Genomic DNA, 26,451 nt, shown 5'->3' with positions numbered 1-26,451 from the left:
TGGTTGTGGCGTAGCCGGCAGGTTATTTTGGCGTGTCAGGAAGGTGGTTCCGGCTAGTTGAGCAGGTGGATCAGGCATGCTCGCCAGTGGGTTCAGGCGGGTCTGGCAGGTGGTTTCGGTTTGTTCGGGGAGTGGTTCCGGGATCTCAGGCACATGGTTCTGGCACGTCTGAGAGGTGGTTCCTGCCGGCCGGAGAGGTGTTTCCGGAGTGTCCGCCAAGTGGTTCTGGCGTAGCTGAAAGGTGATGTTGGCGTGACCGGCAGGTGGTTCCAGCCAGCCCGGCAGGTGATTCCGGAGTGTCTGCCGTGTGGTTCTGCCGTAGCTGGCAGGTGATTTTGGCGTGTCCAGCAGGTGGTTCCGGCGAGCTCGGCCGGTGGTACCAGCGTGTCCGGAACATGGTTCTGGCACGTCTGAGAGATGGTTCCGGCATGCCCGGCAGGTGATTCGGGAGTGTCCGGCATGTGGTTCTGGCACCTCTGAGAGGTGGTTCTGGCATGCCCCGCAGGTGATTCCGCAGTGTCCGGCATGTGGTTCTGGCACCTCTGAGAGGTGGTTCCGGCATGCCCGGCCGGTGATTCCGGAGTGTCCGGCATGTGGTTCTGGCACCTCTGAGAGGTGTTTCCGGAATGCCCGGCAGGTGGTTCCGGAGTGTCTGCCGAGTGGTTCTGGCGTAGACGGCAGGTGATTCTGGCGTGTCCACTAGGTGGTTCTGGGGAGTGGATCAGCTGGTTCCGGCATACTCGGCAGGTGGTACCGGCGTGTCCAGAACATGGTTCTGGCAAGTCTGAGAGGAGGTTCTGGCACGCCCGACAGGTGATTCCGGAGCCTCCGCCAAGTGTTTCTGGCGTACCAGGCAGGTGATTTTGGCATGTCCGACAGGTGTTTCTTGCGAGTCGAGCCGGTGGCTCAGGCATGCTCAGCTGGTGCTTCCGGCGTCTCTGGCACGTGGTTCTGGTGTGTCTGAGATCTGGTTCTGGCATGTCCGGCAGATGATTCCGGAGTGTCCACCATGTGGTTCTGGTAGACCTGGCAGGTGATTTTGGCGTGTCAGGAAGGTGGTTCCGGCTAGTTGAGCAGGTGGATCAGGCGTGCTCGGCCGGTGGTTCAGGCGGGTCTGTCAGGTGGTTTCGGTCTGTTCGGGGTGTGGTTCCGGCATCTCAGGCACATGGTTCTGGCACGTCTGAGAGGTGGTTCCGGCCGGCCCGACAGGTGTTTCCGGAGTGTCCGCCAAGTGGTTCTGGCATAGGTGGCAGGTGATGTTGGCGTGACCGGCAGGTGGTTCCAGCCAGCCCGGCAGGTGATTCCGAAGTGTTCACCAAATGGTTGTGGCGTAGCCGGAAGGTGATTTTGTCGTGTGCAGCAGGTGGTTTTGGCGAGTCGAGCAGGTGGTTCTGGCGTGCTCTGCAGGTGCTTCCGGTGTCATTGGCATGTGGTTCCGGCATGTCTGAGAGGTGGTTCCGCCATGCCCGGCAGGTGATTCCGGAGTGTTCGCCAAGTGGTTCTGGCATAGCCGGCAGGTGATTTTGCATGTCCGGCAATGGTTCCGGCGAGTCGGGCCGGTGGTTCCGGAATGTCCGGCAGGTGGTTCCGGCATGCCCGGCAGGTGATTCCGGAGTGTCCGGCATGTGGTTCTGGCACCTCTGAGAGGTGGTTCCGGCATGCCAGTCAGGTGATACCGGAGTGTTCGAAAAGTGGTTCTGGCGTAGCCGGCAGGTGATTTTACATGTCTGGCAATATTTCCGGCGAGTCGAGCCGGTGGTTCCGGAATGTCCGGCTGGTGGTTCCGGCATGTCCGGCAGGTGGTTCCGGCATGTCCAGCACGTGGTTCCAGCATGCCCGGCAGGTGATTCCGGAGTGTCCGGCATGTGGTTCTGGCAGCTCTGAGAGGTGGTTCCGGAATGCCTGGCCTGTGATTCCAGAGTGTCTGCCGAGTGGTTCTGGCGTAGCCGGCAGTTGATTTTGGCGTGTCCACTAGGTGGTTCTGTGGAGTGGATCAGCTGGTTCCGGCATACTCGGCAGGTGGTACCGGCGTGTCCAGAACATGGTTCTGGCAAGTCTGAGAGGTGGTTCCGGCACGCCCGACAGGTGATTCCGGAGCGTCCGCCAAGTGTTTCTGGCGTACCCGGCAGGTGATTTTCGCCTGTCCGACAGGTGTATCTTGCGAGTCGAGCAGGTGGCTGAGGCATGATCAGCTGGTGCTTCCGGCGTCTCTGGCACGTGGTTCTGGTGTGTCTGAGAGCTGGTTCTGGCATCTCCGGCAGATGATTCCGGAGTGTCCACCAAGTGGTTCTGGTAGACCTGGCAGGTGATTTTGGCGTGTCAGGAAGTTGGTTCCGGCTAGTTGAGCAGGTGGATCAGGCGTGCTCGCCAGGGGGTTCAGGCGGGTCTGGCAGGTGGTTTCGGTCTGTTCGGGGAGTGGTTCCGGCATCTCAGGCACATGGTTCTGGCACGTCTGAGAGGTGGTTGCGGCCGGCCCGACAGGTGTTTCTGGAGTGTCCGCCAAGTGGTTCTGGCGTAGCTGAAAGGTGATGTTGGCGTGACCGGCAGGTGGTTCCAGAAAGCCCGGCAGGTGATTCCGGAGTGTCTGCCGAGTGGTTCTGGCATAGCCGACAGGTGATTTTGGCTTGTCCAGCGGTTGGTTTTGGCGAGTCGAGAAGGTGGTTCTGTCATGCTCGGCAGGTGCTTCTGGTGTCATTGGCATGTGGTTCCGGCATGTCTGAGAGGTGGTTCCGCCATCTCAGGCAGGTGATTCCGGAGTGTTCGCCAAGTGGTTCTGGCGTAGCCGGCAGGTGATTTTGCATGTCCGGCAATGGTTCCGGCGAGTTGAGCCGGAGGTTCTGGCATGTCCAGCAGGTGGTTCTGGCATGCCCGGCAGGTGATTCCGGAGTGTCCGGCATGTGCTTCTGGCAACTCTGAGAGGTGGTTCCGGCATGCCCGGCAGGTGATACCGGAGTGCCCAGCATTTGGTTCTGGCACCTGTGAGAGGTGGTTCCGGAATGCCCGGCATGTGATTCCGGAGTGTCTGCCGAGTGGTTCTGGCGTAGCCGGCATGTGATTTTGGCGTGTCCAGCAGGTGGTTCCGGCGAGCTCGGCAGGTGGTTCCGGCATGTCCGGAACATGGTTCTGGCACGTCTGAGAGATGGTTCCGGCATGCCCGGCAGGTGATTCCGGAGTGTCCGGTTTGTGGTTCTGGCACCTCTGAGAGGTGGTTCCGGCATGCCCGGCAGTTGGTTACGGAGTGTCTGCCGAGTGCTTCTGGCGTAGCCGGCAGGTGATTCTGGCGTATCCAGCAGGTGGTTCTGGGGAGTGGATCAGGTTGTTCCGGACTACTCGGGAGGTGGTACCGGCGTGTCCGGAACATGATTCTGGCAAGTCTGAGAGGTGGTTGTGGCATGCCCGACAGGTGATTCCGGAGTGTTCGCCAAGTGGTTCTGGTGTAGCTGGCAGGTCATTTTGCATGTCCGGTGGTGGTTCCGGCTAGTCGAGCCGGTGGTTCCGGCGTTTCCAACAGGTGTTTCCGGTCTGTCCGGCAGGTGGTTCTGGCGTGACCGGCACGAGGTTCTGGCACGTATGAGAGTTGATTCCGGCATGCCCGAAAGGTGATTCCGGAGTGTCCGGCATGTGGTTCTGGCACCTCTGAGAGGTGGTTCCGGCATGCCCGGCAGGTGATTCCGGAGTGTCTGGCATGTGGTTCTGGCACCTCTGAGAGGTGGTTCCGGCATGCCCGGCAGGTGGTTCCGGAGTGTCTGCCGAGTGGTTCTGGCGTAGCCGGCAGGTGATTTTGGCGTGTCCAGCAGGTGGTTTTGGCGAGTCGAGCAGGTGGTTCTGGCGTGCTCGGCAGGTGCTTCCGGTGTCATTGGCATCTGGTTCCGGCATGTCTGAGAGGTGGTTCCGCCATGCCCGGCAGGTGATTCCGGAGTGTTCGCCAAGTGGTTCTGGCGTAGCCGGCAGGTGATTTTGCATGTCCGGCAATGGTTCCGGCGAGTCGAGCCTGTGGTTCCGGCATGTCCGGCAGGTGGTTCCGGCATGCCCGGAAGGTGATTCCGGAGTGTCCGGCATGTGGTTCTGGCACCTCTGAGAGGTGGTTACGGCATGCCAGGCACGTGATACCGGAGTGTTCGCCAAGTGGTTCTGCCGTAGCCGGCAGGTTATTTTGCATGTCCGGCAATGGTTCCGGCGAGTCGAGCCGGTGGTTCCGGAATGTCCGGCAGGTGGTTCCGGCATGTCCGGCAGGTGGTTCCGGCATGTCCAGCACGTGGTTCCAGCATGCCCGGCAGGTGATTCCGGAGTGTCCGGCATGTGGTTCTGGCACCTCTGAGAGGTGGTTCCGGCATGCCCGGCAGGTGATACCGGAGTCTCCGGCATTTGGTTCTGGCACCTCTGAGAGGTGGTTCCGGAATGCCTGGCCTGTGATTCCTGAGTGTCTGCCGAGTGGTTCTGGCGTAGCCGGCAGTTGATTTTGGCGTGTCCACTAGCTGGTTCTGGGGAGTGGATCAGCTGCTTCCGGCATACTCGGCAGGTGGTACCGGCGTGTCCAGAACATGGTTCTGGCAAGTCTGAGAGGTGGTTCCGGCATGCCCGGCAGGTGGATGCGGAGTGTCTGCCGAGTGGTTCTGACGTAGCCGGCAGGTGATTCTGTCGTGTCCAGCAGGTGGTTCTGGGGAGTGGATCAGGTGGTTCCGGCATACTCGGCAGGTGGTACCGGCGTGTCCGGAACATGGTTCTGGCAAGTCGGAGAGGTGGTTCCGGCATGCCCGAGAGGTGATTCCGGAGTGTTTGCCAAGTGGTTCTGGCGTAGCCGGCAGGTCATTTTGCATGTCTGGCGGTGGTTCCGGCGAGTCGAGCCTGTGGTTCCGGCGTAGCCGGCAGTTGATTTTGGCGTGTCCACTAGGTGGTTCTGGGGAGTGGAGCAGCTGGTTCCGGCACGCCCGACAGGTGATTCCGGAGCGTCCGACAAGTGTTTCTGGCGTACCCGGCAGGTGACTTTGGCATGTCCGACAGGTGCTTCTTGCGAGTCGAGCAGGTGGCTCAGGCATGCTCAGCTGGTGCTTCCGTCGTCTCTGGCACGTGGTTCTGGTGAGTCTGAGAGCTGGTTCTGGCATGTCCGGCAGATGATTCCGTAGTGTCCACCAAGTGGTTCTGGTAGACCTGGCAGGTGATTTTGGCGTGTCAGGAAGGTGGTTCCGGCTAGTTGAGCAGGTGGATCAGGCGTGCTCGCCAGTGGGTTCAGGCGGGTCTGGCAGGTGGTTTCGGTCTGTTCGGGGAGTGGTTCCGGCATCTCAGGCTCATGGTTCTGTCAAGTCTGAGAGGTGGTTCCGGCCGGCTCGACAGGTGTTTCCATGGTGTCCGCCAAGTTGTTCTGGCATAGCTGGCAGGTGATGTTGGCGTGACCAGCAGGTGGTTCCAGCAAGCCCGGCAGGTGATTCCGAAGAGTTCAACAAATGGGTGTGGCGTAGCCGGCAGGTGATTTTGGCGTGTCCATCAGGTGGTTCCGGCGAGCTCGGCAGGTGGTACCAGCGTGTCCAGAACATGGTTCTGGCAAGTCTGAGAGGTGGTTCTGGCACGCCCGACAGGTGATTCCGGAGCGTCCGACAAGTGTTTCTGGCGTACCCGGCAGGTGATTTTCGCTTGTCCGACAGGTGTATCTTGTGAGTCGAGCAGGTGGCTCAGGCATGCTCAGCTGGTGCTTCCGTCGTCTCTGGCACGTGGTTCTGGTGTGTCTGAGAGCTGGTTCTGGCATGTCCGGCAGATGATTCCGGAGTGTCCACCAAGTGGTTCTGGTAGACCTGGCAGGTGATTTTGGCGTGTCAGGAAGGTGGTTCCGGCTAGTTGAGCAGGTGGATCAGGCGTGCTCGCCAGTGGGTTCAGGCGGGTCTGGCAGATGGTTTCGGTCTGTTCGGGGAGTGGTTCCGGCATCTCAGGCTCATGGTTCTGTCAAGTCTGAGAGGTGGTTCCGGCCGGCTCGACAGGTGTTTCCATGGTGTCCGCCAAGTTGTTCTGGCATAGCTGGCAGGTGATGTTGGCGTGACCAGCAGGTGGTTCCACCAAGCCCGGCAGGTGATTCCGAAGAGTTCACCAAATGGGTGTGGCGTAGCCGGCAGGTGATTTTGGCGTGTCCAGCAGGTGGTTCCGGCGAGCTCGGCAGGTGGTACCAGCGTGTCCGGAACATGGTTCTGGCAAGTCTGAGAGGTGGTTCCGGCATGCCAGTCAGGTGATTCTGGAGTGTCCGGCATGTGGTTGTGGCACCTCTGAGAGGTGGTTCCGGCATGCCCGGCAGGTGATTCCGGAGTGTCTGGCATGTGGTTCTGGCACCTCTGAGAGGTGGTTCCGGCATGCCCGGCAGGTGGTTCCGGCATGCCCGGCAGGTGATTCCGGAGTGTCCGGCATGTGGTTCTGGCACCTCTGAGAGGTGGTTCCGGCATGCCCGTCAGGTGATACCGGAGTGTTCGCCAAGTGGTTCTGGCATAGCCGGCAGGTGATTTTGCATGTCCGGCAATGGTCCCGGCGAGTCGAGCCGGTGGTTCCGGAATGTCCGGCAGGTGGTTCCGGCATGTCCGGCAGGTGGTTCCGGCATGTCCAGCACGTGGTTCCAGCATGCCCTGCAGGTGATTCCGGAGTGTCCGGCATGTGGTTCTGGCAGCTCTGAGAGGTGGTTCCGGAATGCCTGGCCTGTGATTCCGGAGTGTCTGCCGAGTGGTTCTGGCGTAGCCGGCAGTTGATTTTGGCGTGTCCACTAGGTGGTTCTGGGGAGTGGATCAGCTGGTTCCGGCATACTCGGCTGGTGGTACCGGCGTGTCCAGAACATGGTTCTGGCAAGTCTGAGAGGTGGTTCCGGCACGCCCGACAGGTGATTCCGGAGCGTCCGCCAAGTGTTTCTGGCGTACCCGGCAGGTGATTTTCGCCTGTCCGACAGGTGCATCTTGCGAGTCGAGCAGGTGGCTGAGGCATGCTCAGCTGGTGCTTCCGGCGTCTCCGGCACGTGGTTCTGGTGTGTCTGAGAGCTGGTTCTGGCATCTCCGGCAGATGATTCCGGAGTGTCCACCAAGTGGTTCTTGTATACCTGGCAGGTGATTTTGGCGTGTCAGGAAGTTGGTTCCGGCTAGTTGAGCAGGTGGATCAGGCGTGCTCGCCAGGGGGTTCAGGCGGGTCTGGCAGGTGGTTTCGGTCTGCTCTGGGAGTGGTTCCGGCATCTCAGGCTCATGGTTCTGGCATGTCTGAGAGGTGGTTCCGGCCGGCCCGACAGGTGTTTCCATGGCGTGCGCCAAGTGGTTCTAGCATAGCTGGCAGGTGATGTTGGCGTGACCGGCAGGTGGTTCCAGCAAGCCCGGCAGGTGATTCCGAAGATTTCACCAAATGGCTGTGGCGTAGCCGGCAGGTGGTTTTGGCGTGTCCAGCAGGTGGTTTTGGCGAGTCGAGCAGGTGGTTCTGGCGTGCTCGGCATGTGCTTCCGGTGTCATTGGCATGTGGTTCCGGCACGTCTGAGAGTTGGTTCCGGCATGCCCGACAGGTGATTCCGGAGCGTCCGGCATGTGGTTCTGGCACCTCTGAGAGGTGGTTCCGGCATGCCCGGCAGGTGATTCCGGAGTGTCCGGCATGTGGTTCTGGCACCTCTGAGAGGTGGTTCCGGCATGCCCGGCAGGTGGTTACGGAGTGTCTGCCGAGTGGTTCTGGCGTAGCCGGCAGGTGATTTTGGCGTGTCCAGCAGGTGGTTTTGGCGAGTCGAGCAGGTGGTTCTGGCGTGCTCGGCATGTGCTTCCGGTGTCATTGGCATGTGGTTCCAGCATGTCTGAGAGGTGGTTCCGACATGCCCGGCAGGTGGTTCCGGAGAGTCTGCCGAGTGGTTCTGGAGGCAGCCCGGCAGGTGCTTCCGAAGAGTTCACCAAATGGTTGTGGCGTAGCCGGCAGGTTATTTTGGCGTGTCAGGAAGGTGGTTCCGGCTAGTTGAGCAGGTGGATCAGGCATGCTCGCCAGTGGGTTCAGGCGGGTCTGGCAGGTGGTTTCGGTTTGTTCGGGGAGTGGTTCCGGGATCTCAGGCACATGGTTCTGGCACGTCTGAGAGGTGGTTCCTGCCGGCCGGAGAGGTGTTTCCGGAGTGTCCGCCAAGTGGTTCTGGCGTAGCTGAAAGGTGATGTTGGCGTGTCCGGCAGGTGGTTCCAGCCAGCCCGGCAGGTGATTCCGGAGTGTCTGCCGTGTGGTTCTGCCGTAGCTGGCAGGTGATTTTGGCGTGTCCAGCAGGTGGTTCCGGCGAGCTCGGCCGGTGGTACCAGCGTGTCCGGAACATGGTTCTGGCACGTCTGAGAGATGGTTCCGGCATGCCCGGCAGGTGATTCGGGAGTGTCCGGCATGTGGTTCTGGCACCTCTGAGAGGTGGTTCTGGCATGCCCCGCAGGTGATTCCGCAGTGTCCGGCATGTGGTTCTGGCACCTCTGAGAGGTGGTTCCGGCATGCCCGGCCGGTGATTCCGGAGTGTCCGGCATGTGGTTCTGGCACCTCTGAGAGGTGTTTCCGGAATGCCCGGCAGGTGGTTCCGGAGTGTCTGCCGAGTGGTTCTGGCGTAGACGGCAGGTGATTCTGGCGTGTCCACTAGGTGGTTCTGGGGAGTGGATCAGCTGGTTCCGGCATACTCGGCAGGTGGTACCGGCGTGTCCAGAACATGGTTCTGGCAAGTCTGAGAGGAGGTTCTGGCACGCCCGACAGGTGATTCCGGAGCCTCCGCCAAGTGTTTCTGGCGTACCAGGCAGGTGATTTTGGCATGTCCGACAGGTGTTTCTTGCGAGTCGAGCCGGTGGCTCAGGCATGCTCAGCTGGTGCTTCCGGCGTCTCTGGCACGTGGTTCTGGTGTGTCTGAGATCTGGTTCTGGCATGTCCGGCAGATGATTCCGGAGTGTCCACCATGTGGTTCTGGTAGACCTGGCAGGTGATTTTGGCGTGTCAGGAAGGTGGTTCCGGCTAGTTGAGCAGGTGGATCAGGCGTGCTCGGCCGGTGGTTCAGGCGGGTCTGTCAGGTGGTTTCGGTCTGTTCGGGGTGTGGTTCCGGCATCTCAGGCACATGGTTCTGGCACGTCTGAGAGGTGGTTCCGGCCGGCCCGACAGGTGTTTCCGGAGTGTCCGCCAAGTGGTTCTGGCATAGGTGGCAGGTGATGTTGGCGTGACCGGCAGGTGGTTCCAGCCAGCCCGGCAGGTGATTCCGAAGTGTTCACCAAATGGTTGTGGCGTAGCCGGAAGGTGATTTTGTCGTGTGCAGCAGGTGGTTTTGGCGAGTCGAGCAGGTGGTTCTGGCGTGCTCTGCAGGTGCTTCCGGTGTCATTGGCATGTGGTTCCGGCATGTCTGAGAGGTGGTTCCGCCATGCCCGGCAGGTGATTCCGGAGTGTTCGCCAAGTGGTTCTGGCATAGCCGGCAGGTGATTTTGCATGTCCGGCAATGGTTCCGGCGAGTCGGGCCGGTGGTTCCGGAATGTCCGGCAGGTGGTTCCGGCATGCCCGGCAGGTGATTCCGGAGTGTCCGGCATGTGGTTCTGGCACCTCTGAGAGGTGGTTCCGGCATGCCAGTCAGGTGATACCGGAGTGTTCGAAAAGTGGTTCTGGCGTAGCCGGCAGGTGATTTTACATGTCTGGCAATATTTCCGGCGAGTCGAGCCGGTGGTTCCGGAATGTCCGGCTGGTGGTTCCGGCATGTCCGGCAGGTGGTTCCGGCATGTCCAGCACGTGGTTCCAGCATGCCCGGCAGGTGATTCCGGAGTGTCCGGCATGTGGTTCTGGCAGCTCTGAGAGGTGGTTCCGGAATGCCTGGCCTGTGATTCCAGAGTGTCTGCCGAGTGGTTCTGGCGTAGCCGGCAGTTGATTTTGGCGTGTCCACTAGGTGGTTCTGTGGAGTGGATCAGCTGGTTCCGGCATACTCGGCAGGTGGTACCGGCGTGTCCAGAACATGGTTCTGGCAAGTCTGAGAGGTGGTTCCGGCACGCCCGACAGGTGATTCCGGAGCGTCCGCCAAGTGTTTCTGGCGTACCCGGCAGGTGATTTTCGCCTGTCCGACAGGTGGATCTTGCGAGTCGAGCAGGTGGCTGAGGCATGATCAGCTGGTGCTTCCGGCGTCTCTGGCACGTGGTTCTGGTGTGTCTGAGAGCTGGTTCTGGCATCTCCGGCAGATGATTCCGGAGTGTCCACCAAGTGGTTCTGGTAGACCTGGCAGGTGATTTTGGCGTGTCAGGAAGTTGGTTCCGGCTAGTTGAGCAGGTGGATCAGGCGTGCTCGCCAGGGGGTTCAGGCGGGTCTGGCAGGTGGTTTCGGTCTGTTCGGGGAGTGGTTCCGGCATCTCAGGCACATGGTTCTGGCACGTCTGAGAGGTGGTTGCGGCCGGCCCGACAGGTGTTTCTGGAGTGTCCGCCAAGTGGTTCTGGCGTAGCTGAAAGGTGATGTTGGCGTGACCGGCAGGTGGTTCCAGAAAGCCCGGCAGGTGATTCCGGAGTGTCTGCCGAGTGGTTCTGGCATAGCCGACAGGTGATTTTGGCTTGTCCAGCGGTTGGTTTTGGCGAGTCGAGAAGGTGGTTCTGTCATGCTCGGCAGGTGCTTCTGGTGTCATTGGCATGTGGTTCCGGCATGTCTGAGAGGTGGTTCCGCCATCTCAGGCAGGTGATTCCGGAGTGTTCGCCAAGTGGTTCTGGCGTAGCCGGCAGGTGATTTTGCATGTCCGGCAATGGTTCCGGCGAGTTGAGCCGGAGGTTCTGGCATGTCCAGCAGGTGGTTCTGGCATGCCCGGCAGGTGATTCCGGAGTGTCCGGCATGTGCTTCTGGCAACTCTGAGAGGTGGTTCCGGCATGCCCGGCAGGTGATACCGGAGTGTCCAGCATTTGGTTCTGGCACCTGTGAGAGGTGGTTCCGGAATGCCCGGCATGTGATTCCGGAGTGTCTGCCGAGTGGTTCTGGCGTAGCCGGCATGTGATTTTGGCGTGTCCAGCAGGTGGTTCCGGCGAGCTCGGCAGGTGGTTCCGGCATGTCCGGAACATGGTTCTGGCACGTCTGAGAGATGGTTCCGGCATGCCCGGCAGGTGATTCCGGAGTGTCCGGTTTGTGGTTCTGGCACCTCTGAGAGGTGGTTCCGGCATGCCCGGCAGTTGGTTACGGAGTGTCTGCCGAGTGCTTCTGGCGTAGCCGGCAGGTGATTCTGGCGTATCCAGCAGGTGGTTCTGGGGAGTGGATCAGGTTGTTCCGGACTACTCGGGAGGTGGTACCGGCGTGTCCGGAACATGGTTCTGGCAAGTCTGAGAGGTGGTTGTGGCATGCCCGACAGGTGATTCCGGAGTGTTCGCCAAGTGGTTCTGGTGTAGCTGGCAGGTCATTTTGCATGTCAGGTGGTGGTTCCGGCTAGTCGAGCCGGTGGTTCCGGCGTTTCCAACAGGTGTTTCCGGTCTGTCCGGCAGGTGGTTCTGGCGTGACCGGCACGAGGTTCTGGCATGTATGAGAGTTGATTCCGGCATGCCCGAAAGGTGATTCCGGAGTGTCCGGCATGTGGTTCTGGCACCTCTGAGAGGTGGTTCCGTCATGCCCGGCAGGTGATTCCGGAGTGTCCGGCATGTGGTTCTGGCACCTCTGAGAGGTGGTTCCGGCATGCCCGGCAGGTGGTTCCGGAGTGTCTGCCGAGTGGTTCTGGCGTAGCCGGCAGGTGATTTTGGCGTGTCCAGCAGGTGGTTTTGGCGAGTCGAGCAGGTGGTTCTGGCGTGCTCGGCAGGTGCTTCCGGTGTCATTGGCATCTGGTTCCGGCATGTCTGAGAGGTGGTTCCGCCATGCCCGGCAGGTGATTCCGGAGTGTTCGCCAAGTGGTTCTGGCATAGCCGGCAGGTGATTTTGCATGTCCGGCAATGGTTCCGGCGAGTCGAGCCTGTGGTTCCGGCATGTCCGGCAGGTGGTTCCGGCATGCCCGGAAGGTGATTCCGGAGTGTCCGGCATGTGGTTCTGGCACCTCTGAGAGGTGGTTACGGCATGCCAGGCACGTGATACCGGAGTGTTCGCCAAGTGGTTCTGCCGTAGCCGGCAGGTTATTTTGCATGTCCGGCAATGGTTCCGGCGAGTCGAGCCGGTGGTTCCGGAATGTCCGGCAGGTGGTTCCGGCATGTCCGGCAGGTGGTTCCGGCATGTCCAGCACGTGGTTCCAGCATGCCCGGCAGGTGATTCCGGAGTGTCCGGCATGTGGTTCTGGCACCTCTGAGAGGTGGTTCCGGCATGCCCGGCAGGTGATACCGGAGTCTCCGGCATTTGGTTCTGGCACCTCTGAGAGGTGGTTCCGGAATGCCTGGCCTGTGATTCCTGAGTGTCTGCCGAGTGGTTCTGGCGTAGCCGGCAGTTGATTTTGGCGTGTCCACTAGCTGGTTCTGGGGAGTGGATCAGCTGCTTCCGGCATACTCGGCAGGTGGTACCGGCGTGTCCAGAACATGGTTCTGGCAAGTCTGAGAGGTGGTTCCGGCATGCCCGGCAGGTGGATGCGGAGTGTCTGCCGAGTGGTTCTGACGTAGCCGGCAGGTGATTCTGTCGTGTCCAGCAGGTGGTTCTGGGGAGTGGATCAGGTGGTTCCGGCATACTCGGCAGGTGGTACCGGCGTGTCCGGAACATGGTTCTGGCAAGTCGGAGAGGTGGTTCCGGCATGCCCGAGAGGTGATTCCGGAGTGTTTGCCAAGTGGTTCTGGCGTAGCCGGCAGGTCATTTTGCATGTCTGGCGGTGGTTCCGGCGAGTCGAGCCTGTGGTTCCGGCGTAGCCGGCAGTTGATTTTGGCGTGTCCACTAGGTGGTTCTGGGGAGTGGAGCAGCTGGTTCCGGCACGCCCGACAGGTGATTCCGGAGCGTCCGACAAGTGTTTCTGGCGTACCCGGCAGGTGACTTTGGCATGTCCGACAGGTGCTTCTTGCGAGTCGAGCAGGTGGCTCAGGCATGCTCAGCTGGTGCTTCCGTCGTCTCTGGCACGTGGTTCTGGTGAGTCTGAGAGCTGGTTCTGGCATGTCCGGCAGATGATTCCGTAGTGTCCACCAAGTGGTTCTGGTAGACCTGGCAGGTGATTTTGGCGTGTCAGGAAGGTGGTTCCGGCTAGTTGAGCAGGTGGATCAGGCGTGCTCGCCAGTGGGTTCAGGCGGGTCTGGCAGGTGGTTTCGGTCTGTTCGGGGAGTGGTTCCGGCATCTCAGGCTCATGGTTCTGTCAAGTCTGAGAGGTGGTTCCGGCCGGCTCGACAGGTGTTTCCATGGTGTCCGCCAAGTTGTTCTGGCATAGCTGGCAGGTGATGTTGGCGTGACCAGCAGGTGGTTCCAGCAAGCCCGGCAGGTGATTCCGAAGAGTTCAACAAATGGGTGTGGCGTAGCCGGCAGGTGATTTTGGCGTGTCCAGCAGGTGGTTCCGGCGAGCTCGGCAGGTGGTACCAGCGTGTCCAGAACATGGTTCTGGCAAGTCTGAGAGGTGGTTCTGGCACGCCCGACAGGTGATTCCGGAGCGTCCGACAAGTGTTTCTGGCGTACCCGGCAGGTGATTTTCGCTTGTCCGACAGGTGTATCTTGTGAGTCGAGCAGGTGGCTCAGGCATGCTCAGCTGGTGCTTCCGTCGTCTCTGGCACGTGGTTCTGGTGTGTCTGAGAGCTGGTTCTGGCATGTCCGGCAGATGATTCCGGAGTGTCCACCAAGTGGTTCTGGTAGACCTGGCAGGTGATTTTGGCGTGTCAGGAAGGTGGTTCCGGCTAGTTGAGCAGGTGGATCAGGCGTGCTCGCCAGTGGGTTCAGGCGGGTCTGGCAGGTGGTTTCGGTCTGTTCGGGGAGTGGTTCCGGCATCTCAGGCTCATGGTTCTGTCAAGTCTGAGAGGTGGTTCCGGCCGGCTCGACAGGTGTTTCCATGGTGTCCGCCAAGTTGTTCTGGCATAGCTGGCAGGTGATGTTGGCGTGACCAGCAGGTGGTTCCAGCAAGCCCGGCAGGTGATTCCGAAGAGTTCACCAAATGGGTGTGGCGTAGCCGGCAGGTGATTTTGGCGTGTCCAGCAGGTGGTTCCGGCGAGCTCGGCAGGTGGTACCAGCGTGTCCGGAACATGGTTCTGGCAAGTCTGAGAGGTGGTTCCGGCATGCCAGTCAGGTGATTCTGGAGTGTCCGGCATGTGGTTGTGGCACCTCTGAGAGGTGGTTCCGGCATGCCCGGCAGGTGATTCCGGAGTGTGCGGCATGTGCTTCTGGCAACTCTGAGAGGTGGTTCCGGCATGCCCGGCAGGTGATACCGGAGTGTCCAGCATTTGGTTCTGGCACCTGTGAGAGGTGGTTCCGGAATGCCCGGCATGTGATTCCGGAGTGTCTGCCGAGTGGTTCTGGCGTAGCCGGCATGTGATTTTGGCGTGTCCAGCAGGTGGTTCCGGCGAGCTCGGCAGGTGGTTCCGGCATGTCCGGAACATGGTTCTGGCACGTCTGAGAGATGGTTCCGGCATGCCCGGCAGGTGATTCCGGAGTGTCCGGTTTGTGGTTCTGGCACCTCTGAGAGGTGGTTCCGGCATGCCCGGCAGTTGGTTACGGAGTGTCTGCCGAGTGCTTCTTGCGTAGCCGGCAGGTGATTCTGGCGTATCCAGCAGGTGGTTCTGGGGAGTGGATCAGGTTGTTCCGGACTACTCGGGAGGTGGTACCGGCGTGTCCGGAACATGGTTCTGGCAAGTCTGAGAGGTGGTTGTGGCATGCCCGACAGGTGATTCCGGAGTGTTCGCCAAGTGGTTCTGGTGTAGCTGGCAGGTCATTTTGCATGTCAGGTGGTGGTTCCGGCTAGTCGAGCCGGTGGTTCCGGCGTTTCCAACAGGTGTTTCCGGTCTGTCCGGCAGGTGGTTCTGGCGTGACCGGCACGAGGTTCTGGCATGTATGAGAGTTGATTCCGGCATGCCCGAAAGGTGATTCCGGAGTGTCCGGCATGTGGTTCTGGCACCTCTGAGAGGTGGTTCCGTCATGCCCGGCAGGTGATTCCGGAGTGTCCGGCATGTGGTTCTGGCACCTCTGAGAGGTGGTTCCGGCATGCCCGGCAGGTGGTTCCGGAGTGTCTGCCGAGTGGTTCTGGCGTAGCCGGCAGGTGATTTTGGCGTGTCCAGCAGGTGGTTTTGGCGAGTCGAGCAGGTGGTTCTGGCGTGCTCGGCAGGTGCTTCCGGTGTCATTGGCATCTGGTTCCGGCATGTCTGAGAGGTGGTTCCGCCATGCCCGGCAGGTGATTCCGGAGTGTTCGCCAAGTGGTTCTGGCATAGCCGGCAGGTGATTTTGCATGTCCGGCAATGGTTCCGGCGAGTCGAGCCTGTGGTTCCGGCATGTCCGGCAGGTGGTTCCGGCATGCCCGGAAGGTGATTCCGGAGTGTCCGGCATGTGGTTCTGGCACCTCTGAGAGGTGGTTACGGCATGCCAGGCACGTGATACCGGAGTGTTCGCCAAGTGGTTCTGCCGTAGCCGGCAGGTTATTTTGCATGTCCGGCAATGGTTCCGGCGAGTCGAGCCGGTGGTTCCGGAATGTCCGGCAGGTGGTTCCGGCATGTCCGGCAGGTGGTTCCGGCATGTCCAGCACGTGGTTCCAGCATGCCCGGCAGGTGATTCCGGAGTGTCCGGCATGTGGTTCTGGCACCTCTGAGAGGTGGTTCCGGCATGCCCGGCAGGTGATACCGGAGTCTCCGGCATTTGGTTCTGGCACCTCTGAGAGGTGGTTCCGGAATGCCTGGCCTGTGATTCCTGAGTGTCTGCCGAGTGGTTCTGGCGTAGCCGGCAGTTGATTTTGGCGTGTCCACTAGCTGGTTCTGGGGAGTGGATCAGCTGCTTCCGGCATACTCGGCAGGTGGTACCGGCGTGTCCAGAACATGGTTCTGGCAAGTCTGAGAGGTGGTTCCGGCATGCCCGGCAGGTGGATGCGGAGTGTCTGCCGAGTGGTTCTGACGTAGCCGGCAGGTGATTCTGTCGTGTCCAGCAGGTGGTTCTGGGGAGTGGATCAGGTGGTTCCGGCATACTCGGCAGGTGGTACCGGCGTGTCCGGAACATGGTTCTGGCAAGTCGGAGAGGTGGTTCCGGCATGCCCGAGAGGTGATTCCGGAGTGTTTGCCAAGTGGTTCTGGCGTAGCCGGCAGGTCATTTTGCATGTCTGGCGGTGGTTCCGGCGAGTCGAGCCTGTGGTTCCGGCGTAGCCGGCAGTTGATTTTGGCGTGTCCACTAGGTGGTTCTGGGGAGTGGAGCAGCTGGTTCCGGCACGCCCGACAGGTGATTCCGGAGCGTCCGACAAGTGTTTCTGGCGTACCCGGCAGGTGACTTTGGCATGTCCGACAGGTGCTTCTTGCGAGTCGAGCAGGTGGCTCAGGCATGCTCAGCTGGTGCTTCCGTCGTCTCTGGCACGTGGTTCTGGTGAGTCTGAGAGCTGGTTCTGGCATGTCCGGCAGATGATTCCGTAGTGTCCACCAAGTGGTTCTGGTAGACCTGGCAGGTGATTTTGGCGTGTCAGGAAGGTGGTTCCGGCTAGTTGAGCAGGTGGATCAGGCGTGCTCGCCAGTGGGTTCAGGCGGGTCTGGCAGGTGGTTTCGGTCTGTTCGGGGAGTGGTTCCGGCATCTCAGGCTCATGGTTCTGTCAAGTCTGAGAGGTGGTTCCGGCCGGCTCGACAGGTGTTTCCATGGTGTCCGCCAAGTTGTTCTGGCATAGCTGGCAGGTGATGTTGGCGTGACCAGCAGGTGGTTCCAGCAAGCCCGGCAGGTGATTCCGAAGAGTTCAACAAATGGGTGTGGCGTAGCCGGCAGGTGATTTTGGCGTGTCCAGCAGGTGGTTCCGGCGAGCTCGGCAGGTGGTACCAGCGTGTCCAGAACATGGTTCTGGCAAGTCTGAGAGGTGGTTCCGGCACGCCCGACAGGTGATTCCGGAGCGTCCGACAAGTGTTTCTGGCGTACCCGGCAGGTGATTTTCGCTTGTCCGACAGGTGTATCTTGTGAGTCGAGCAGGTGGCTCAGGCATGCTCAGCTGGTGCTTCCGTCGTCTCTGGCACGTGGTTCTGGTGTGTCTGAGAGCTGGTTCTGGCATGTCCGGCAGATGATTCCGGAGTGTCCACCAAGTGGTTCTGGTAGACCTGGCAGGTGATTTTGGCGTGTCAGGAAGGTGGTTCCGGCTAGTTGAGCAGGTGGATCAGGCGTGCTCGCCAGTGGGTTCAGGCGGGTCTGGCAGGTGGTTTCGGTCTGTTCGGGGAGTGGTTCCGGCATCTCAGGCTCATGGTTCTGTCAAGTCTGAGAGGTGGTTCCGGCCGGCTCGACAGGTGTTTCCATGGTGTCCGCCAAGTTGTTCTGGCATAGCTGGCAGGTGATGTTGTCGTGACCAGCAGGTGGTTCCAGCAAGCCCGGCAGGTGATTCCGAAGAGTTCACCAAATGGGTGTGGCGTAGCCGGCAGGTGATTTTGGCGTGTCCAGCAGGTGGTTCCGGCGAGCTCGGCAGGTGGTACCAGCGTGTCCGGAACATGGTTCTGGCAAGTCTGAGAGGTGGTTCCGGCATGCCAGTCAGGTGATTCTGGAGTGTCCGGCATGTGGTTGTGGCACCTCTGAGAGGTGGTTCCGGCATGCCCGGCAGGTGATTCCGGAGTGTGCGGCATGTGCTTCTGGCAACTCTGAGAGGTGGTTCCGGCATGCCCGGCAGGTGATACCGGAGTGTCCAGCATTTGGTTCTGGCACCTGTGAGAGGTGGTTCCGAAATGCCCGGCATGTGATTCCGGAGTGTCTGCCGAGTGGTTCTGGCGTAGCCGGCATGTGATTTTGGCGTGTCCAGCAGGTGGTTCCGGCGAGCTCGGCAGGTGGTTCCGGCATGTCCGGAACATGGTTCTGGCACGCCTGAGAGATGGTTCCGGCATGCCCGGCAAGTGATTCCGGAGTGTCCGGTTTGTGGTTCTGGCACCTCTGAGAGGTGGTTCCGGCATGCCCGGCAGTTGGTTACGGAGTGTCTGCCGAGTGCTTCTGGCGTAGCCGGCAGGTGATTCTGGCGTATCCAGCAGGTGGTTCTGGGGAGTGGATCAGGTTGTTCCGGACTACTCGGGAGGTGGTACCGGCGTGTCCGGAACATGGTTCTGGCAAGTCTGAGAGGTGGTTGTGGCATGCCCGACAGGTGATTCCGGAGTGTTCGCCAAGTGGTTCTGGTGTAGCTGGCAGGTCATTTTGCATGTCAGGTGGTGGTTCCGGCTAGTCGAGCCGGTGGTTCCGGCGTTTCCAACAGGTGTTTCCGGTCTGTCCGGCAGGTGGTTCTGGCGTGACCGGCACGAGGTTCTGGCATGTATGAGAGTTGATTCCGGCATGCCCGAAAGGTGATTCCGGAGTGTCCGGCATGTGGTTCTGGCACCTCTGAGAGGTGGTTCCGTCATGCCCGGCAGGTGATTCCGGAGTGTCCGGCATGTGGTTCTGGCACCTCTGAGAGGTGGTTCCGGCATGCCCGGCAGGTGGTTCCGGAGTGTCTGCCGAGTGGTTCTGGCGTAGCCGGCAGGTGATTTTGGCGTGTCCAGCAGGTGGTTTTGGCGAGTCGAGCAGGTGGTTCTGGCGTGCTCGGCAGGTGCTTCCGGTGTCATTGGCATCTGGTTCCGGCATGTCTGAGAGGTGGTTCCGCCATGCCCGGCAGGTGATTCCGGAGTGTTCGCCAAGTGGTTCTGGCATAGCCGGCAGGTGATTTTGCATGTCCGGCAATGGTTCCGGCGAGTCGAGCCTGTGGTTCCGGCATGTCCGGCAGGTGGTTCCGGCATGCCCGGAAGGTGATTCCGGAGTGTCCGGCATGTGGTTCTGGCACCTCTGAGAGGTGGTTACGGCATGCCAGGCACGTGATACCGGAGTGTTCGCCAAGTGGTTCTGCCGTAGCCGGCAGGTTATTTTGCATGTCCGGCAATGGTTCCGGCGAGTCGAGCCGGTGGTTCCGGAATGTCCGGCAGGTGGTTCCGGCATGTCCGGCAGGTGGTTCCGGCATGTCCAGCACGTGGTTCCAGCATGCCCGGCAGGTGATTCCGGAGTGTCCGGCATGTGGTTCTGGCACCTCTGAGAGGTGGTTCCGGCATGCCCGGCAGGTGATACCGGAGTCTCCGGCATTTGGTTCTGGCACCTCTGAGAGGTGGTTCCGGAATGCCTGGCCTGTGATTCCTGAGTGTCTGCCGAGTGGTTCTGGCGTAGCCGGCAGTTGATTTTGGCGTGTCCACTAGCTGGTTCTGGGGAGTGGATCAGCTGCTTCCGGCATACTCGGCAGGTGGTACCGGCGTGTCCAGAACATGGTTCTGGCAAGTCTGAGAGGTGGTTCCGGCATGCCCGGCAGGTGGATGCGGAGTGTCTGCCGAGTGGTTCTGACGTAGCCGGCAGGTGATTCTGTCGTGTCCAGCAGGTGGTTCTGGGGAGTGGATCAGGTGGTTCCGGCATACTCGGCAGGTGGTACCGGCGTGTCCGGAACATGGTTCTGGCAAGTCGGAGAGGTGGTTCCGGCATGCCCGAGAGGTGATCCCGGAGTGTTTGCCAAGTGGTTCTGGCGTAGCCGGCAGGTCATTTTGCATGTCCGGTGGTGCTTCCAGCGAGTCGAGCCTGTGGTTCTGGCGTAGCCGGCAGTTGATTTTGGCGTGTCCACTAGGTGGTTCTGGGTAGTGGAGCAGCTGGTTCCGGCACGCCCGACAGGTGATTCCGGAGCGTCCGCCAAGTGTTTCTGGCGTACCCGGCAGGTGACTTTGGCATGTCCGACAGGTGTTTCTTGCGAGTCGAGCAGGTGGCTCAGGCATGCTCAGCTGGTGCTTCCGTCGTCTCTGGCACGTGGTTCTGGTGAGTCTGAGAGCTGGTTCTGGCATGTCCGGCAGATGATTCCGTAGTGTCCACCAAGTGGTTCTGGTAGACCTGGCAGGTGATTTTGGCGTGTCAGGAAGGTGGTTCCGGCTAGTTGAGCAGGTGGATCAGGCGTGCTCGCCAGTGGGTTCAGGCGGGTCTGGCAGGTGGTTTCGGTCTGTTCGGGGAGTGGTTCCGGCATCTCAGGCTCATGGTTCTGTCAAGTCTGAGAGGTGGTTCCGGCCGGCTCGACAGGTGTTTCCATGGTGTCCGCCAAGTTGTTCTGGCATAGCTGGCAGGTGATGTTGGCGTGACCAGCAGGTGGTTCCAGCAAGCCCGGCAGGTGATTCCGAAGAGTTCAACAAATGGGTGTGGCGTAGCCGGCAGGTGATTTTGGCGTGTCCAGCAGGTGGTTCCGGCGAGCTCGGCAGGTGGTACCAGCGTGTCCAGAACATGGTTCTGGCAAGTCTGAGAGGTGGTTCCGGCACGCCCGACAGGTGATTCCGGAGCGTCCGACAAGTGTTTCTGGCGTACCCGGCAGGTGATTTTCGCTTGTCCGACAGGTGTATCTTGTGAGTCGAGCAGGTGGCTCAGGCATGCTCAGCTGGTGCTTCCGTCGTCTCTGGCACGTGGTTCTGGTGTGTCTGAGAGCTGGTTCTGGCATGTCCGGCAGATGATTCCGGAGTGTCCACCAAGTGGTTCTGGTAGACCTGGCAGGTGATTTTGGCGTGTCAGGAAGGTGGTTCCGGCTAGTTGAGCAGGTGGATCAGGCGTGCTCGCCAGTGGGTTCAGGCGGGTCTGGCAGGTGGTTTCGGTCTGTTCGGGGAGTGGTTCCGGCATCTCAGGCTCATGGTTCTGTCAAGTCTGAGAGGTGGTTCCGGCCGGCTCGACAGGTGTTTCCATGGTGTCCGCCAAGTTGTTCTGGCATAGCTGGCAGGTGATGTTGGCGTGACCAGCAGGTGGTTCCAGCAAGCCCGGCAGGTGATTCCGAAGAGTTCACCAAATGGGTGTGGCGTAGCCGGCAGGTGATTTTGGCGTGTCCAGCAGGTGGTTCCGGCGAGCTCGGCAGGTGGTACCAGCGTGTCCGGAACATGGTTCTGGCAAGTCTGAGAGGTGGTTCCGGCATGCCAGTCAGGTGATTCTGGAGTGTCCGGCATGTGGTTGTGGCACCTCTGAGAGATGGTTCCGGCATGCCCGGCAGGTGATTCCGGAGTGTGCGGCATGTGCTTCTGGCAACTCTGAGAGGTGGTTCCGGCATGCCCGGCAGGTGATACCGGAGTGTCCAGCATTTGGTTCTGGCACCTGTGAGAGGTGGTTCCGAAATGCCCGGCATGTGATTCCGGAGTGTCTGCCGAGTGGTTCTGGCGTAGCCGGCAGGTGATTTTGGCGTGTCCAGCAGGTGGTTCCGGCGAGCTCGGCAGGTGGTTCCGGCGTGTCCGGAACATGGTTCTGGCACGTCTGAGAGATGGTTCCGGCATGCCCGGCAGGTGATTCCGGAGTGTTCGCAAAGTGGGTCTGGTGTAGCCGGCAGGTCATTTTGCATGTCCGGTGGTGGTTCCGGCGAGTCGAGCCGGTGGTTCCGGAGTTTCCAACAGGTGTTTCCGGTCTGTCCGGCAGGTGGTTCTGGAGTGACCGGCACGAGGTTCTGGCATGTCTGAGAGTTGGTTCCGGCATGCCCGACAGGTGATTCCGGAGTGTCCGTCATGTGGTTCTGGCACCTCTGAGAGGTGGTTCCGGCATGCCCGGCAGGTGGTTCCGGAGTGTCTGCCGAGTGGTTCTGGCGTAGCCGGCAGGTGATTTTGGCGTGTCCAGTAGGTGGTTTTGGCGAGTCGAGCAGGTGGTTCTGGCGTGCTCGGCAGGTGCTTCCGGTGTCATTGGCATCTGGTTCCGGCATGTCTGAGAGGTGGTTCCGCCATGCCCGGCAGGTGATTCCGGAGTGTTCGCCAAGTGGTTCTGGCGTAGCCGGCAGGTGATTTTGCATGTCCAGCAATGGTTCCGGCGAGTCGAGGCGGGGGTTCCGGCTTGTCCAGCAGGTTGTTCCGGCATGCCCGCCAGGTGATTCCGGAGCGTCCGGCATGTGGTTCTGGCACCTCTGAGAGGTGGTTACGGCATGCCCGGCAGTTGGTTACGGTGTGTCTGCCGAGTGGTTCTGGAGTAGCCGGCAGGTGATTCTGGCGTTTCCAGCAGGTGGTTCTGGGGAGTGGATCAGGTGGTTCCGGCATACTCGGCAGGTGGTACCGGCGTGTCCGGAACATGGTTCTGGCAAGTCTGAGAGGTGGTTCCGGCATGCCCGACAGGTGATTCCGGAGTGTTCGCCAAGTGGTTCTGGCGTAGCCGGTAGGTCATTTTGCATGTCCGGCGGTGGTTCCGGCGAGTCGAGCCGGTGGTTCCAGCGTGTCCGGCAGGTGGTTCTGTCGTGACCGGCACGAGGTTCTGGCACGTCTGAGAGTTGGTTCCGGCATGCCCGACAGGTGATTCCGGAGTGTCCGCCACATGGTTCTGGCGTACCCGACAGGTGATTTTGGCGTGTCTGGCAGGTGTTTCTTGCAAGTCGAGCATTTGGCTGAGGCATGATCAGCAGGTGCTTCCGGCGTGTCTGGCACGCGGTTCTGGTGTGTCTGAGAGCTGGTTCTGGCATGTCCGGCAGATGATTCCGGAGTGTCCACCAAGTGGTTGTCATACCCGGAAGGTGATTTTAGCGTGTCAGGCAGGTGGTTCCGGCGAGTCGAGTAGGTTGTTCCGGCGTGCACGGCAGGTGGTTCAGGTGGGTCTGGCAGGTGGTTTCGGTCTGTTTGGGGTGTGGTTCCGGCATCTCAGGCACATGGTTCTGGCACGTCTGAGAGGTGGTTCCGGCCGGCCCGACAGGTGTTTCCATGGTGTCCGCCAAGTGGTTCTGGCATAGCTGGCACGTGATGTTGGCGTGACCGCCAGGTGGTTCCAGCCAGCCCGGCAGGTGATTCCGAAGAGTTCACCAAATGGTTGTGGCGTAGCTGGCAGGTGATTTTGGCGTGTGCAGCAGGTGGTTTTGGCGAGTCGAGCAGGTGGTTCTGGCGTGCTCGGCAGGTGCTTCCGGTGTCATTGGCATGTCTGAGAGGTGGTTCCGCCATGCCCGGCAGGTGATTCCCGAGTGTTCGCCAAGTGGTTCTGCCGTAGCCGGCAGGTGATTTTGCATGTCCGGCAATGGTATCAGAGAGTCGAGCCGGTGGTTCCGACATGTCCGGCAGGTGGTACCGGCATGCCCGGCGGGTGATTCCGGAGTGTCCGGCATGTGGTTCTGGCACCTCTGAGAGGTGGTTCCGGCATGACAGGCAGGTGATACCGGAGTGTCCGGCATTTGGTTCTCACACCTCTGAGAGGTGGTTCCGCAATGCCTGGCATGTGATTCCCGAGTGTCTGCCGAGTGGTTCTGGCGTAGCCGGCAGGTGATTTTGGCGTGTCCAGCAGGTGGTTCCGGCGAGCTCGGCAGGTGGTTCCGGCATGTCCGGAACATGGTTCTGGCAAGTCTGAGAGATGGTTCCGGCATGCCCGGCAGCTCATTCCGGAGTGTCCGGCATGTGGTTCTGGCACCTCTGAGAGGTGGTTCCGGAATGCCTGGCCTGTGATTCCGTAGTGTCTGCCGAGTGGTTCTGGCGTAGCCGGCAGTTGATTTTGGCGTGTCCACTAGGTTGTTCTGGGGAGTGGATCAGCTGGTTCCGGCATACTCGGCAGGTGGTACCGGCGTGTCCAGAACATGGTTCTGGCAAGTCTGAGAGGTGGTTCCGGCACGCCCGACAGGTGATTCCGGAGCGTCCGCCAAGTGTTTCTGGCGTACCCTGCAGGTGAATTTGGCATGTCCGACAGGTGTATCTTGCGAGTCAAGCAGGTGGCTCAGGCATGCTCAGCTGGTGCTTCCTGCATCTCTGGCACGTGGTTCTGGTGTGTCTGAGAGCTGGTTCTGGCATGTCCGGCAGATGATTCCGGAGTGTCCACCAAGTGGTTCTGGTAGACCTGGCAGGTGATTTTGGCGTGTCAGGAAGGTGGTTCCGGCTAGTTGAGCAGGTGGATCAGGCGTGCTCGCCAGGGGGTTCAGGCGCGTCTGGCAGGTGGTTTCGGTCTGTTCGGGGAGTGGTTCCGGCATCTCAGGCACATGGTTCTGGCACGTCTGAGAGATGGTTCCGTCATGCCCGGCAGGTGATTCCGGAGTGTCCGGCATGTGGTTTTGGCACCTCTGAGATGTGGTTCCGGCATGCCCGGCAGGTGATTCCGGAGTGTCCGGCATGTGGTTCTGGCACCTCTGAGAGTAGGTTCCGGCATGCCCGGCAGGTGATACCGGAGTGTCCGGCATTTGCATCTCACACCTCTGAGAGGTGGTTCTGGAATGCCTGGCATGTGATTCCCGAGTGTCTGCCGAGTGGTTCTGGCGTAGCCGGCATGTGATTTTGGCGTGTCCAGCAGGTGGTTCCGGCGAGCTCGGCAGGTGGTTCCGGCATGTCCGGAACATGGTTCTGGCAAGTCTGAGAGATGGTTCCGGCATGCCTGGCAGGTGATTCCGGAGTGTCCGGCATGTGGTTCTGGCACCTCAGAGAGGTGGTTCCGGCATGCCCGGCAGGTGGTTCCGGAGTGTCTGCCGAGTGGTTCTGGCGTAGCCGGCAGGTGATTTTGGCGTGTCCAGAAGGTGGTTGTGGCGAGTCGAGCAGGTATTTCTGGCGTGCTCGGCAGGTGCTTCCGGTGTCATTGGCATGTGGTTCCAGCATGTCTGAGAGGTGGTTCCGCGATGCCCGGCAGGTGATTCCTGAGTGTTCGCCAAGTGGTTCTGGAGTAGCCGGCAGGTGATTTTGCATGTCCGGCAATGGTTCCGGCGAGTAGAGCCGGTGGTTCCGGCATGTCTGGCAGGTGGTTCCGGCATGCCCGGCAGGTGATTCCGGAGTGTCCGGCATGTGGTTCTGGCACCTCTGAGAGGTGGTTCCGGCATGCCCGGCAGGTGATACCGGAGTGTCCGCAGAGTGGTTCTGGAGTAGCCGGCAGGTGATTCTGGCGTATCCAGAAGGTGGTTCTGGGGAGTGGATCAAGTGGTTCCGGCATACTCGGCAGGTGGTACCGGCGTGTCCGGAACATGGTTCTGGCAAGTCTGAGAGGTGGTTCCGGCATGCCCGACAGGTGATTCCGGAGTGTTCGCCAAGTGGTTCTGGCGTAGCCGGCAGGTCATTTTGCATGTCCGGCGGTGGTTGCGGCGAGTCGAGCCGGTGGTTGCGGCGTATCCAGCAGGTGTTTCCTGTCTGTCCGGCAGGTGGTTCTGGCGTGACCGGGACGAGGTTCTGGCACTTCTGAGAGTTGGTTCCGGCATGCCTGACAGGTGATTCCGGAGTGTCCGCCACGTGGTTTTGGCGTACCCGGCAGGTGATTTTGGCATGTCTGGCAGGTATTTCTTGCAAGACAAGCATTTGGCTCAGGCATCCTGAGCAGGTACTGCTGGCGTGTCTGGCACGTGGTTCTGGTGTGTCTGAGAGCTGGTTCTGGCATGTCCGGAAGATGATTCCGGAGTCTCCACCAAGTGGTTGTGGCATACCCGGAAGGTGATTTTAGCGTGTCAGGTAGGTGGTTCCGGCGAGTCGAGTAGGTGGTTCCGGTGTGCTGGGCAGGTGGTTCAGGCGGGTCTGGCAGGTGGTTTCGGTCTGTTCGGGGTGTGGTTCCGGCATCTCAGGCACATGGTTCTGGCACGTCTGAGAGGTGGTTCCGGCCGGCCCGACAGGTGTTTCCATGGTGTCCGCCAAGTGGTTCTGGCATAGCTGGCAAGTGATGTTGGCGTGACCGGCAGGTGGTTCCAGCCAGCCCGGCAGGTGATTCCGAAGAGTTCACGAAATGGTTGTGGCGTAGCCGGCAGGTGATTTTGGCGTGTCCAGCAGGTGGTTTTGGCGAGTCGAGCAGGTGGTTCTGGCGTGGTCGGCAGGTGCTTCTGGTGTCATTGGCATGTGGTTCCGGCATGTCTGAGAGGTGGTTCCGCCATGCCCGTCAGGTGATTCCGGAGTGTTCGCCAAGTGGTTCTGGCGTAGCCGGCAGGTGATTTTGCATGTCCGGCAATGGTTCCGGCGAGTCGAGCCGTTGGTTCCGACATGTCCGGCAGGTGGTTCCGCCATGCCCGGCAGGTGATTCCGGAGTGTCCGGCATGTGGTTCTGGCACCTCTGAGAGGTGGTTCCGGCATGCCCGGCATGTGATACCGGAATGTTCGCCAAGTGGTTCTAGGGTAGCCGGCAGGTGATTTTGCATGTCCGGCAATGGTTCCGGCGAGTCGAGACGGTGGTTCCTGCATGTCCGGCAGGTGGTTCCGGAATGCCCGGCAGGTGATTCCGGTGTGTCCGGCATGTGGTTCTGGCACCTCTGAGAGGTGGTTCCGGCATGCCCGGCAGGTGATACCGGAGTGTCCGGCATTTGGTTCTCACACCTCTGAGAGGTGGTTCCGGAATGCCTGGCATGTGATTCCCAAGTGTCTGCCGAGTGGTTCTGGCGTAGCCGGCAGGTGATTTTGGCGTGTCCACCAGGTGGTTCCGGCGAGCTCGGCAGGTGGTTCCGGCATGTCCGGAACATGGTTCTGGCAAGTCTGAGAGATGGTTCCGGCATGCCCGGCAGGTGATTCCGGAGTGTCCGGCATGTGGTTCTGGCACCTCTGAGAGGTGGTTCCGGCATGCCCGGCAGTTGGTTGCGGAGTGTCT

The sequence above is a fragment of the Equus caballus genome, chromosome 23, assembly GCF_041296265.1.
Source record: "Equus caballus isolate H_3958 breed thoroughbred chromosome 23, TB-T2T, whole genome shotgun sequence".
In the NCBI taxonomy this organism is placed as follows: Eukaryota; Metazoa; Chordata; class Mammalia; order Perissodactyla; family Equidae; genus Equus; species Equus caballus.
This window is presented reverse-complemented; position numbering follows the sequence as displayed.